This window comes from Passer montanus, unplaced genomic scaffold (assembly GCF_014805655.1).
Source record: "Passer montanus isolate IOZ18808 unplaced genomic scaffold, ASM1480565v1 scaffold41, whole genome shotgun sequence".
NCBI lineage: Eukaryota > Metazoa > Chordata > Aves > Passeriformes > Passeridae > Passer > Passer montanus.
The window spans coordinates 98,691-114,215 of NW_024368930.1; the positions used below are offsets into that span (position 1 = coordinate 98,691).

General features: G+C 39.3%; 1 protein-coding gene across 3 annotated transcripts in view; it reads right to left on the reverse strand.

The window, feature by feature from the left end:
* The window catches only part of SULF2 (sulfatase 2), a 72,113-nt gene that overhangs the window by 45,037 nt on the left and 11,551 nt on the right, over nt 1-15,525 (reverse strand). The window contains exon 1 of one of the 3 annotated variants that reach the window (XM_039719142.1): nt 4,749-4,995. The exons of 1 other annotated variant lie outside the window; for it this stretch is intronic. The gene's annotated coding sequence lies outside the window, so the exon portion shown is untranslated. Of the gene's footprint in view, nt 1-4,605; nt 4,693-4,748; nt 4,996-15,525 lie in introns of those variants that run through there. One more of the 3 variants, XM_039719144.1, reaches the window with a different exon arrangement.

The window sequence follows — 15,525 nt, forward strand, 5'->3', positions numbered from 1 at the left end:
TGATATAAAGGGATTTTCTCTTGCTTTCAGAAGTCAAAAAAAAGTATTGAAAATATCAAGTACTAATTATTTAATCAGATCCAGCAATCAATGAGTTAGTTTTTTATAAATTCCCTACTTGCTCCCTGTCTTTTTCTGGACTGGCGCCAATGATATTTTGTACAAGAAGGAAAAATCAATTAAAAATTACGCAAGAGAGATCCTCTGATTTTTATAAAGCCCAGAAATGCCAGAGCAGAAAGAACATAGCACAATGTGTTTTACCCTAAGAAACATGTTGGCTATTCTACCCCTACAGAAAACAGTTTTTACACCAGTAGATTATTTCATAGCCACATTATTACTTCCTCTCTGTCAGCAATTGCTCTTTGAAATAAATTTCTTAATCAAAGTTTTCATGCAATAGCAAAACCACTGGTCTGAAAAATTATAATCAGTTTCTGTGCTCACATAAGAAATGTATATTGAATTTTCACACAAGTCAACAGATACATTGCTATACTAATATGGAATATTATACTTATTAAGGGTACTTTCCAAATTTGCACACTCATAGGGTTTTGAGGAAATGAAAAATCTTCCTTCCTTACTAGTCTGTCCAGTGGGTTTCACAGGTAGGTGAAGTTACCTTTTTTCCTAGAAACTAAAAATTTATTTAGATATCCCAATACTTGTTCTAATGGGCAGGGAAAGAGCTTTCAAATTTTACAGATGCAGTTTTAGTATCTGCTGCTGCTAAGAAATATGCCAGGTTATAGCAAAAGAAACACTGAGAAGTCCAATCAATTTTCATTCCTTGTACTAAGAATTCCATCTGCAGCAGTATAACTGGGAAGAATCATGCCAGAGTCCATGTGTTGCTACTGTCTGGAGTAGACAAAAGCAGCTTGAGAAAGAAACCTGTATCTATTTCAACAGGGGAGCGTAAAAAGTAAGTTTGCTTAGCAGGTACATATTCTCGGACACAAGCTTTTAGAGGGAGGAGGTAGAGAAATGCCTTCTGCTCTTCAGAAACTACCACGTATGTACTTTTGTTAAAAAAAATAAGCTGATATTATAGATGTTTTCATTACACACAAACATTTTTCTGAAGGTCTGGAAGTTCATGTGGGTTTTCTTCAGTCTATACTAGCCAAGAGCTTCTCAAAATAAAAGCATTTGCTAACTTTTCTTGCAGCATTTGAAAAGCTGCCCATTCTTGCTGTATCTGGTCAGAACTACCTTCACTACAGTGTTGCGCATTTAGCAGTCTTTCCTACATTTTTCTCATCTTTAAAACAAACACATGGAAGTAACCTCATGACCTCATTGCCTCTCTCCCCTCAACCAGTCATTTCCTCATACTTTATTGCCCCTCAAACACTCCATTCATAACTAAAAATAGAAGTTGTCCCCATCTCAGAGAGCAGCTTAGCTATCTATGAAATACTTAAGACATTTGGGGATACACATAAACTGCTCTCCCACAGCTATTTTATCCACACTTGTATATTTGTGGTTAAAAGAATTAGCGATCTCTGAAAAGATACTGTGAGTGGAAGAGAGAATTTCATGTCAGATACAACAGACATCTTCCACCAAACCTGTTATCTCACTCCCCCACAATGAGTACTTTTCAACTATTGTGATCCCATTGTTATCAAAGTAAGAACTCCTGGGAATCAACTCAAAGTATGTAATTATGTGCAAAAGTCATACCAATAAATAGGTAAGAAAATCAAAGCAATTTTAGAAAATAACCTATTTCTTAAAGTATGTTTTCACAAGACATACATGCCACAACTAACAGCATATATTCAGTACAATCCAAAAGCTAGCTTTAAGAAGTTATCAGAATAGCAACACAAGAGTGTCCCTCAAGAATTGCCAGTGGCCAAATACAGATTGGTTTTTTTAACCCCTAGTTTTTGATGAACTTCTAGGAGGAAACACAACAAAGTTTCTATTAGCAGTTCTTTTCCCATTTCTGTCAACAAGGTTAATCTGCAACTTACAGATAAAGCCAGAACAGTTCCACAGCAGTGCCCCAATCTTTTAATATAGCACATTTAATACAGCACCCTCTCCAAAATGCAATTTTGATCTGAGTGGTACAGATGGTCCACTGCTCTCTGTGCCTCTGCAGACCATCCTCCAGTATTAAAGACACTTAATCTGTAGTGGTTCTCATGAGAATTAGGTATGCCTCTTATTTTCTTCCAGATTACACATACAACTTGAAAAATCTCACTCATATTTTATATTTAGGAAAGTGCTATCAGAAATTTATGAAATCTTCAGATGGGGCATCTAGCTGAGCGTTCTTAATCCTATCAAACTTCTTAGAAGGCTGCTTTTGAAAAAGTCTGGTCCTTTTATTTTCTCCTTTGTGCAACACAAAATGTTACACTATCTCACATTATAAATGTTGAAGAGATAAAGCCAGACATCCACACTCCATTTATAAAAGAAGTCAGCAAAGGGCTGTTTCCAGGTAGCACTTACACCAAAGAAAGAGTTCTTTATAACACTGCCCTCAGTAATCAATGTCAGTTCTATAGCAGCAGTATGCATAGGGATGACTGATGTCAGTTCTATCCCAGATGGTATTTTTAACATGCTATTGATTAATATTGCTTGGCACAGATGTAAGAGGCCCCATGTGTGCAAAATTAGTAACTGACATTAGTTTGCATAGACTGGTGGTCCCAACCCACCCTAAGCAAGTCCTAGCACAACTGTCCACTGCATAAGCTCTGTGCAACTTCACTTAACCTAGGTAAATTCAGTTGTTACAACATAACCAAGAATAACATCTGACTCTTCCTGTAACTCTGTATCAAATATATGTCTGCTTCCACTCTACTTCTAGAAATTACTGCATTAACTGGTTTTGGGTTTTATTTGTTTTGGCTTGTTTTCCTTTTAAATAAGTATACTACAAAACACTAAATACAGAATTGGTATGACAAGTTCAACTTGCCCAGCAACCACCACAGAACAGGGTAACTGTACGTGAGCCACACGGTGGAAGTGCACATTAAGGGAAAACCGGCTAGAGAGAAGCAACACACACCTGCTCTCAGTGTGGCTGGAGCCAATACCAGGTGGATTACTTAAGCAGACCTAGGTGTGTCATTAGTCCAACATTTAAATTCATTGAAATACATGGTGCTGGAGCCATTCCCTAGCAACCAACCCAATCAAATCCACTCTGCCAGTTAAATTGATTCAGCTGTGCTGCTGTTCTTTTAACTGCAGTCACTCCTTTGCATAGAGCTTTGGTTATGCTAGGTCTTCTCTCACTAAAGCTGTCAGCCATCACTTCAAACCATTATATTGTGTTTGTAAGAGATAAACACATTTTTCATATGTGGATTGGGAAGAATCTTGTTTGCAATCTATCAAGGTTCCCAGGGGAAGACTGGTATCAACATTACCGCTGTAACCTAACAACATGCTGTGTTTGCTCATAGTTTTCTACTTTCTAATTTTTTTTTCCCCCAGGCAGTCAAAAATTTATGAGAAAATACAAAAATCAAATCCCCAGTGCTAAATGTGACTCTTGAAGATTACAGTTGTGCTGATTTACAGTCACTAAATTACTATTCAGACACATTCTTCTGACTTGCTTGCCTTATGCTGGTGAACACCAGACAAAAACGAAATATTTATCACAGAGAAGCTTGGTCACATATACAAAATCTCATTCATATTTTGTAACTTTATTTTAAATACAACAGAATTGTAAATTAGTTATAAATTTCCCTAGGACTTGATATTTTAAGAAATGTTCTAAGCACCTCAATCCACTTTCTTTCTGCCCACTGCTTGAATATTACTGTTAGAGTTTCCCAGTGACAAACAGAGAATTAATCAGTCCTCTGATAGGTTAAATTGCTATTTGGGTCCCTCAAATACCGAAGAATAAGCACATTTTTCTGTACCATATGCAACACCCAACAACTTGAAAGAAACAAAGAATAATTTTGCTATTTTACCTATTATCGTCACACATTTATATATAATAGATGCAGTCTTTGACTTTAATGATAATTATATTAACTTGTATTAAGTACAGTAAAAACCACAGACATACACTTCTGAAAATACTGTAAGGAAATGAGTGCAAGTGCTTCAAGAGAGAAAAAATAGGCAAAACCAGATACCATTACACAAATTCATCCTATCAAATAAACACAGTTTTTGTAGCTGTACAGCTGCAAACACACAGAGGCGTTCAGATACACACACTGCCCGGATCGGTCCGGTGATGTGCCATACGTGAAGCCGAACGCTACGGCATCCAATTGTCTTTTGGGAACTGTTTTCCTCACAGCCCCGGCGCTGCTCACTCAGCCCGCACCCTCGGACGCCCCAGCGGTCGCCCGGGCCCTCTCCCCTTCGCGAGGGGGTGGCACGATCCCCCCAGCCGGTCCGCAGCCCCCGGCGGCAGCCGGTGAGCGCCGACCGGCCGGGCCGGCAGGGCCGCAGCAGGGCGGGGAGCTCCGCGGAGCTTCCAGCACGGCTGGCCAAGGCCGGTGCGACCACATCGACTCCAGTCCCCGCCCGGCCGCCGAGCCCCCTCGCTCAACTTCCAGCCCCAGCCGGTCCCTACACAGCTACCTTAGACCCGCCGCCCAGCTTCCCCGCGATGGCAGCCTGGCTCTGCGGCCAGCAGCCGCAGAAGCAGCACGGCCGCCCCGCCGTCCCCAGCTCGCGGGGCGGGGCGGGGGCTCCGGACCTGCCCTCTAGCACTCCCCACTTACCCGCGGAGCCGGCGCTCAGCCGTGCCAGGCCAGGGCCGGTGCAGCCACCGCCCGCCCGCGGAGCCCGGGGCCCGGCGGCGCGGGGAAGCGCATCCTCCGGCCGCGGTGCGGGCAGCAGCCGAATCCCGTTTCCCGAAGAAGCGTTTAGAGGAAACGCTTGGGCGGGTGCTGCCCCCACCTCTTCTTCTTCCTCTCCCTTCTTCTCCTCTTCCCGTTTAAAAAGTTCATTTACCTCGAGGATCCTCCTCCCGAGTTTGCGCAATGCCCAGCTGCGCGCAGAGAGGAAACCTGTCCCACCAGCCCCGGGCTTGTTCAAAGTCCAGCGGCAGCACAGCGGCGAAGACGATGGCGCAGCCCCGCACCCCGGCGCGCACGGGGAAGCCGAGAAGGTCCCAGAGCCAGCCCCGCATCAAACAGAAGGACGCTGAGCTCCCACCTGGTGCACAGAGCCTTTCTAAGCGAAGGGGATAGTCCGTGGCGGGCGGAGGAAGGGGAATTTAATTGCCCCTCATAGTCTGTGCTCTTCTTGTCCCCTATCGCTAGGGCTTGCCGAGTGCTGCCAGCCCCAAGCAACAGCCACCCCTCACCCCCAGCGCTGTGGGGCGGGAGGACGGAGGTGGCAGACTCCAAAGGGGCTGAAGGCCTGAGACTGGCCCGGACCCTGCCACGAGACACCTGTGAGGGTGAGCCTAAAGACTTCTAAAAGGTCATGCTAAGACAGACGTCGTTCCACTGGTGCAGATGAAATTAAAGGGCCTAATACTCATTAGTAATTAAGCTTAACAGAGCTCTTCGAGGTAGGGACCATGCTCACAGAAGACGCTGTCAACACTACTTGCAACCAGTTACATTTTACTCCTGGAACTTGTTTGGCTAACTATCTAAATTCATAAGTTATTCACTGGACACTTTAAAGACCTCTTTTAAAAAGCATCTTTAAAAAAGTATCTTTTAAAGATACTAGCAGATTAACGTGTTAAAAAAAAGAAAACAAAACAAAAAACCAACAACAAAAAAAAAACCAACACCAAACATAAGAATGAAACGTTTTCTTCTGGCATTCCCATGCTGATAGTGTCAGACATTCAGCACGGGTTATGCCAGAATTTCCTGACACTTCTTATTACATTTAATATTCTGTTCAATCTATAATGTACTAGGACTTTTGCTTTAAAACAATCATTGCCCCAGTGACCTCTTCTGGAATTTGATGGAGAAGGCTCACATTCTTGAACAATTTTTTACTATTGGCTCTGTTCTTGGCTACGCATAGACAGATCCTAAATAAATATCTTGGTGTGTTTAAATGTCTTGCTATACGATACTGTGCAATGAAATGGCACACACTTCCTCCAAACACAAGGATGTCACTGCTAAGGTGCCAAGTGTGCTCCTGTATGGACAGGAATGAGCAATACAGGTGAAACACTGTATGTCAATACTACAGTGTTCACACTAGGGGCTGCAACAGCACAACTGTACTGGAATAAACAAACCACTCCCTAAGAGGGAGTTAGACTAATCAGACTCACATGGTGTGCTAAAACAGGACCTACATCTCACTAACATTGTGATAGAATTCTTTTACTGCTTTCTGAGATAACTTTCGACATTTAGCTAGCAACTTTCAACTCAAAATGAAACAATCCACAGACAATTTTACAACACACTTGTGAGCGAGGATGTTCTGATTCTGCACATTTTAGACATGAATTAGTGTCTAAACCCAAACAGCCTTTCAGGCCAGGAACAGAACGAGGAACCCAGCATTCCTCTGCCCTAACCACAGGCCAACAGTTTGCCACCTGCAACATGCAACCTCTATAAACTACCTCTAAAGGGACTGCAAGCAGTAACTACAAAGCCAAAGAAAATACTAAGTTTGCTATACAGTGGTTCACATTGAAGAAGAAAATGGACTATCTCCCTGTTTCTAGAGGACTGCAAATGGGATTTTCCATTTTAAGAAACACATGACCTAATATAAAGCTACAATTTCATTAATATAAACTACAAGCATCAAAAGACACTAAGACTAGTGTTAGTGGCATTAGTCTAAGAATCTAAATTTGATTTAATGTCACTGGAAAATCTGTCACAATAAATTGTTCATTTCAAGAAAAGAGTACATTCCCCTCACAGGGAGTGCATGTAGTTTCCATTAATGTTAATGGGAGTTATGCAAGTGCATTAAGAGGATAATGCAACCCCTGCTCTGAGACAATCCTGCAAAGTGGAAGGTGCTTCCACTTCAAGAGAACGGCATTTGCATCTCATGCATTTCAAAAGAACTTGTTCTGGCACAGTTACAAAACAGGATGGGTAACAACTGTAATGCATCCAAACTTAAAGTGGTTTAGTGATTTCAGCTTGTTTTCCTATTGCCAGAAAGTCACGGGATTCAGATATATTTAAAATACTGTGGTTTATTTGAAGTCTAAGGCAATAAAATAATGTGAAATTACAGGTAAAACAAGAAGGTAGAAAAACTGACTCATGCAATGATGAAGAAACCTTTCAGGTATCTCCTTTTTAAATAAAGGAAGTAATTTTACACACTACCTGGAAAAGGATTCCATTGGTATATATGGATCATTGTAGCTGATCAGAGTTCAAAAGATAAAATTAAAAAGCAAGTTCATTCCTTTTCACTGCCACACCAGAGCTTTTACACTAAATAAACTTCCGATTTCTCTCACAGCATGCCATTGAACAGTTTGAATTTATTTTACTGTACCTCAAATAACAAATGTTGCCTATTATCTGAATATTTATATATTCTAAGCTGGGCTTCAAATAGACAATAGCAAGAAATATTATGAGAGAAAGTTACCCAACTGCCTACATTTCACACACACAGAAAGTAATTTTCTTGTTCTCTTGCCTCAGTAGCACAAGTGAGGCAAAGCTTATGGTGGGATCGGTACCTGTTATTAGATGAACTGCTACAGATGGGAACGAACAGAACAGCCTCAGGCATATCAAGCACTTTAGATCTGAAACAGAAGCAGCTATCTTCAAAGTTAAGCTGCTCTAAATTTAACTAATGTGTTAATCAAGCCATGTGAAAGCAAAGGACTTCAGATCTCCAATATAGGAAGCCTTGCTAACAAAGTAAAAGGAGACAGATTGTTAAAACAAGGTAGTAACTCATCTGCTGAAAAACACAGACTTGTTACGGGGGTGGGAGAAATGAGAACTGAGGTTAAGAAAATTACAACACATCTTTAAAACCTATGTCTAATAAGTCTATCATTTTTCCCTTTTATCAGAGTCATGAATTTCAATATTAAGGCTTATCTTTTGAAGGGGTTTTGTGGATTTCCCTTGAGGGTCAGGACTGATTCATCAGAGATAGAGTAGTTACTTTATGAGAAATGTTCATCTACCAGTCACTGGTATCTCTGTCACTGATCATCTGCAAGGACCTTGAGGATTTCTCGATTCCCTTTGTGTAAGGTCATTTGGTGCATTTGGGGATGCAGGCTACTTCCTCTAGGGACCACAGACATGTCTCAGCAAGTACATATGCAGTTTTGGTAGTGTTATAGCAGCTTCATTACTGGTAGCATGCAGTCATTTGAAAGATAGAATGCATATCTTGTGCATTCTTAAAATAGAAACTTGAAATTTTGAAAAAGTTGGTTTTTAATGACAAATCAGTTTCACCTTTTTTCTACCAGGTATCTGGTAGAAAAAAAAAGTACCATTTTTTTTTCTACTGACTTCAGCGGTAATTCCTGAGAATTCTTTCAGAGTCCCAAAGTACATTCACTACTTCCCATGCCAAACAGGAGTGTTTGACATGACATCTGAGTATATTTCCACAGAGATTATTTTTCACAGACAGGTTGAGCCTCACAGACTAGAGCTGCAGCTCTCAGGACACTTGAAAAATTCAATATGCCCAACTTAGAAGTCCATATCTAAGTGCCCAGAGCCTTCTGACTTAGCTCCATGCTTTGTCATCTTCTGTGCTGCTGCAGTGAGGCACAGAGATTATTTACTAAATGGTATGGCAAACAAGAGTTCTCTAGTCCCTTTTCACCTGAGAAGAAAAAGTGGAAGCTTATACAAAAAGCCAATACTCACTAAAATGAAAAAAAGTTAAAAGACAAAATGATTGAGAAGAGCTCAGCAGGGAATATATTCCACTGCTGGAGGCAGAAAATTTGATGGCTTGAGCTGCAGCCTAGGTCACAGTCCCAAAATCTTACATTGAGAGTATCACTACTGTTAGTTCATTGATTGAGAAAAGGTCAACCCATAAATGTGTCTGCCAGAGTATATTTTTTCTGGCTACATCCCAAACTGGCAGAAATACAGGAATTATTTAGATGAATCAAATGAATATAAGCTGTCTGTATAGACAGTAAATAACAATAAATCCCTGTGTATAGATTCTTTCCCTTTAAACAGCTCCAAAAAGCAATAAAAGTCAGGAGAGAAGAGAGAAGCAGGCCTAGAATGAAAACCATCAAGAAACAATGGACTGCATGGAATAAAATTTAATACAGTGCAGTTCCCATTCAAATGGGCCTCAGAGTTTGATGATGCAACCCAACTGATCATATCAAACATAATGAACTGCTCAGAAACATGAATACCACTCTACTACTCAGCATAATTAGCAACTAAATCCATCACAGCCTCTGTTTGTGCCATCTTCCTTCTCTTTACTGGTAGAAAACTCTTTTTGAAAGTGCTTTTGCTCTTTCAGAAAGCTTTTTATTTATTGCACCATAGTTCAGTCAAGAATGTTAAATAAAAAAGGGTGGATTAATTACTTGAAATAATTGGAAAACACCTCAGGATACTGTTTCTGCTCTTCCAGGGAAAAAAGGTTAAAATTAAAATAGCTGATTGTAATGCAATTGAAAGATCAGTAACAGATCCCATGGCAAACTAACAATATGTGTAATAAACGAAAGGAGGTTGCTGCAAGAATGCTGAGATGTCACTGAGCAATGGATCTAGGGTCTAAGATGGCTGCAGCTTCCTGACCTCACTGTGAAAGTGAATTAAGTATGAGAATCACTAGATGAAAGTTTCACAAAAAAGACAAATCCTCCACAACAGATTTGTGTAAGATGAGTGGACTACATATATCTAGGAAAGACATGCATATGTATAAGTAGATCCAAGGGGATAAGGAGAATACAGGACATGAATAGATCAGAGTAGGATTTTTTTCTGAAGAGGTAATGGGTTATGTGAAATGTAAGGCACAACAAGATTTCAAAGTTAAAAGGATTTTTTTTTTTAATAGGGAAGAAATGAGGAAGCACACAAGAGACATCATGGTGAGAATAAAACCCAGAACAGTGATAACACATCCATTAAAAGCCACAGGATGAATTTAGGCATCTAGAATATAATTGTGCAAGATGTTGGTACTGAAAACCAATATAATTATGAGCGCCTGAACTCAGAATAGTTGAAGTAACCCAAGACTTCTCATGCTGAAGACTGAACCAGTCCTAACACTAAGCTTTAGTTTATTCAAAGATAGAAAGAAAAAAAATCCAAAGACTTTACCACTGCTCTGTTTTTCTTACTGAATGAAGAGCCTTTGCAAGCCTTTGGTTTACCAAAACAGGTTTCATTACAGAAAGAAGAAGCCATAGCCCCACAGCGATGGAGATGTTGCTCTGTGCTGTAACGCAGTCCTTCAGGACTCCCTGCTATTTTATCTGCCCCAGGAAGAGATTTCTATGCTTCTCTGAGCTTGCTCCCACCCACACACCTTTAGAAATGCAGGCATATTTTGCTGTGCAGAAACACCTTTATGATACCTTAGCTATTACCATTTTCCAGGATACAAATTCAGAAATCTTAAAATATAGAATTTCAACTGAAATCCATAGCATTGCTTCCTGCAGAAGTTGGACTGGAAGGTTTTCTTCTCTGACATGGACAACTTAATCTCAGCTAACAAATCTTTTTCAGTTATGTAATACTGACTGCTCTCCATTTCTGTTTATTTTCATCTTTGGTAAGCAAGGTCAGGAAATAAGTCCTGTCTCTAGCCAGTCGTCCCTGTCGTCAATAACCAAACTCTAGGCATTGCTGAGCATATATCATTAAATTTTTTTCCATTATCCCATAAGAGCTCTAGCTTTTATGTACTTGGCATGTTTCTCTTTTCACTCCTTTAGCAACATTCCTTTATCCCCTGCTTTAGTAAGTGTAATTACCATCTTACAAAACCACATGAACACTTATATCTTTGTACACACATTCAAAGTAATCAACAATACTGGCTATTTTTTTTTCCTTTGCCAACAGTCTTCACAACTTTAAACTGTATAAGAAGCAAACAATTTTAACTACAAAGTTTACATACCTGTTTCTTTATGCAGCATGTATTTTATACTCAGAATAACTGGGCCACAAGAAACAATGATGAAAGCAGCAAGATATTTTTCACTGCATTCTAAAATGGCTGCAGCAGATGCCTTTTTTTAGTCCTTGGAAGATTGATGATTCCATTATTTGTAGTATTCAGCAATAAATCTCTGAGTTTAGCCTAAAGTGAGTACTTTTCCCTACTTTGCATCTTCCATTACACTGTTATTAATCATGTTTAATCATTCATTTACCCCTCACCGCCACTGCATTTTGGGAGGGCTGGCACATTATTGATTTTTGACTTTTACCCTTTAGAAGCTGGGTAAAGGGCTTTGCAGTTGCTTAATCACAAGTGACATGATGAGGGCAGGGAAGCTGCAGACCTCAGCGAAACAGCAACTAATCAACATGCCAAGTTATGATAAAATTAAATTAAGAGTCAACAAAGAAAGCAAAATGTAATAAACAAAAATTATAGCAGATAACCTAATCAGAACACAGAGTACAAAGCACTCCGTTGCCTTGCAAAACACATTGCTAGGAAAGAGGAGACCAAGATTAAGAAGGAAGTTAAACTATAAATTCCCACAAAAAGAAAAATGCAAAGCCACATTCTGTTACAGAAGTGTCAGTTTTTTGGCTCAATTTGATTTGGCTCAATTTGATTCTGAGCAGACGGAAACATGGTGCACTTCATATCTGCAATACTCAACCCTTCTGACAGGCATCACGAAAGTTTAGCATCACCTTTCAACCTTACTTCAAGCCAGCCACTGAACACAGAGGTAAAGCTGGCCTTGCTCTTGCTGTCTCTGAGGTTACATGATAGATTTTAACCATTGCTCAACGGCTAAACAGACACGAGTCATAGCATATCTGCTTCTTGGTACCCAGAAGGATACTAACTGGTCAAAAATATTCACTCAGGCAAAAAGGTACCTGTCAAATATAGGCAAACAGGGAGCCCCCTTTAACTTGCTAACAGACCAAGTAGTGCATGGGTGGCTTAGAGAAGATGTAGCTATACACTTGCATTCCTCTTGCAGTGGCTATACATACGTGCTTTTCTTAAGTCCAGTTGCATGCTGATGCAGACTTTGGCATAGAAATTGGAAACAGAAAACAGAAAGCTAATTTTGGCAACAGGAGGCTTTCCTGAAAGGATAGTAACTGAACTCTGACACTACTCAGATTCTCTGAATCAACAGAGGCCATGCAATTCGACATCTGTTCAGCAAAGCTGAACATTCAGTGTTTAAACTTTAGAGTAGACAGTGAGATGAATTAGACGTCTGAATTCTTAGCAAGTAGAAGAAGAAACTATTGGCAAGTTTTTAAAAGCCAAAAATTCCCAAGGTTCCCTTAGGTGAAGAAAATTTGAGATGTTTCCTTTGAAGTTTTAACTCTCCACTCAGCAGACATATACTGTCCCATTAGTTGTCAATAAAGAAGTAAACTACTGTCCTAACACCTCCAGTATCTGAAGCCTACTTTGCTTTGCAAACCAATTATTAAAACAGTTCTCTCAAGAAAACCAGATACTTTCCCCATTTTTTCCCCATTTACAGCACTGTAAGTGAACTATTTTACAAAACAAGCATTATTCCAATAAAGCAAATTAGCTGAGGTAGGTAAATCACAAATTCATTGACAGTAAGTTTTATGAAAAATTAAGTAGCTGACATACAGCAATAATACCGTGAGCCTCTTCACTGCTGTATTTCTCAGCATGACACAGGCACGACTTTGTTTCTGAGGTATAAAGAGACTCCTAATTAAATCTTCATACTTCAGTGTACCAGGATTTAATCTTCTTTATATAAGCTCAGATTATTATATTTAATGCTGAAAAATGTTAATTTTCTGCCCAAATTCACCAAATTACAGATGGAATTTCCTTACAATTCTTTCTTTTTTCCAATTTCTTTAAAATAAAGTGCAACACATTCTTTTGGTTGAAATTAATTGCACTACTATTCCAGTCCCCAGAGTAGGCATCTGAACAGCACCATTCTTAAAAAAAATTCCATTTTAGCATATGGTTAGTATGTTGGACTGATCTTAATCCACAGTCATAAAATTCCACATAATTGCCTGTGTCTTAATGGCCTAAGGCTTTGAATACAATCACTGGTCTTTGAACCCTGCCTGTCACTTTTAGTGCTTGAGTATTGGCATTGTATCTCTTTTAGGTTCTTTTCAGCCCTTTAATGTCTATGCCAATTAATAATGCATCATTCTCTCTCCTCTAGGTAATTTTAATTGCTGTAATTTATGTCCCTAGACAATTCTTGCACTACAGATGGAATCTGTACTACTGTAGCGAGTTAGAAGATCAGAAGCAGATCAACACGATTTCACGTTTATAGACATCATCTATAATTGACATAAATTACTGTTGAAGGAAACAAATCATGATAAGACAGGTAATAAACAGATAATTTTTATGTTCTGTTCATAAGTAAGGCTTTGACAACTAATTGTTGCTTCATAGTGCTTTATGAATACACTCAGATGCCTTGAAAGGGAAAAATCTACCTAAAATTAGCAAATATAGAGGTTACACAGTACTTCAATAAGGCCTATACCTTTACATAGGTATTCTCAGAAATACATGAACGCCACCTCTGAGATAGTATTAGAAGGCAGCATAAACACTCAGGCTTAAAGCCTGAAACAGCGCATAAGATCAGCTTTTTATTAAAACATGTTAGCAAAGCTCACGGGCACAAAAATAAAGCAGAAAGAAACTGTATCACTAGTCTCTATTCAGCTCTACAGACAGCCCAAAATGAAGCGTATAACCATGGACTGGGGCCCATACTAGATTATTATTCAGTTCATCCCCTTGCCAGTATTAGGGATGCTTCACAAATCATATTCCAGTGTTTTGCTTAGTACAGCTTACATTGATCCATAACCCTACGAAGTTCAGTTCCTCTGTTTTTACTGTTCTCTCTTCATATTTTCAATCCACTTCCTCAAAACCATCAAGCTCCTTGTGCCAGTGGTTTCCACTTCCCCTCCAAAGCCAATAATCTTTCTGGCTAAAGCATCACACCCTAGTCTCATTAACTATTTTTATGAAGCACATTGGCCCCATTCATTTCTGTCCAATGGACATAGAAACATTAAGAGAGCCTACAACCTGTGTGTGCTTTTAACTATGCACAGTACAACCCATTCAATTTACCCAGTAGAACCTCACACTGTACTAGAATACTTTCTCTTCTCAATTGTATCAAAACCCATTAAAAATGTATTACAAATGCCAGCTTTGGACCAAATCATATTTCCCCTTTCACAGAGAATGAAAGGTCAGATGAATTGTTCAACTTCAACAAGGTCAGAAATCCATGAAAAAAGATGTGAGTAGCTAACTTGCTTGCTACCTCAGTAGACAAATATATACACTGGATTTAACTTACTCCTACCTGGACTTCACCGGAACACTATTGCAGATTACTTTAAGATTAGTCACCCCTCACTGGGTTCAGTGTTGTACTGAATGAGACTAAAGATCCTGGACATAATTCACTATTTCTGCTATTCATATAGGTACTATATTTCATTAAAATGGCTGCCCTCAAGCACAATAATAACCATAATTCTTGCACAACAAATGTGCATCTGGTTAAACAAGCAAAAAATTCACCTCTACAAGTCTCACAATGGTGCAATTTGTCCCAGTCATCTTTAACTGATCCTTTCTCTTTAGACGTAGTGCTGTTTTCCATAGACGAGATGACTAAATGAAAGAAACTGAAAAGCGAAACTTGTAATGGCTAGCAATGCATATATTTTCATTCAATTTCCAAGCACCCACTGAAGAATGACATTCATGAAACTAGTTGCTTAGCCTAATGGATATAATTTCAAAAACCTTCCTCTCAAAAGTTGCCATATGTAAACTGCCATACAGCTTTAGGGATAAGGACTACAGGAAATTAGTGCTGGCTGTTTATGGGTACTGATTCCATTACTATACCCAAGATCTAAATATTTAATTTATCTAATTTCAATTCAATTGAATTGAATTGAAATGCATCCTGTCATGTTTAAAAGATCAAAACTCAACTCTTTTTTTTACATATTTTTCTTTTAAATACGAATCTAGTCTCAAAATAACACTGGTTTACTGTTTTTTCCATCAGTGTTTACACTTCAAACAGAACTATTTTCAAGCATAAATATAGGAGATGAGCTTCTTCATACCATTCCTATATTATAGAATATTTATGCAAAGTATTTTCAGTCCTTTGAGACAAACAGCAGTAGTATCTAAAGTGTCCTCAAGTGCCCACAATGCAGGCAGTGGCAATTAACCTTCCTGCAAGTGTCAAAGTGTACTGAAGAAAGAAATCAAACAAGAGCGGAATCTCTGACAAGTTCAGTTAAGTAATTGAAATTAGGAACCATTACAGGG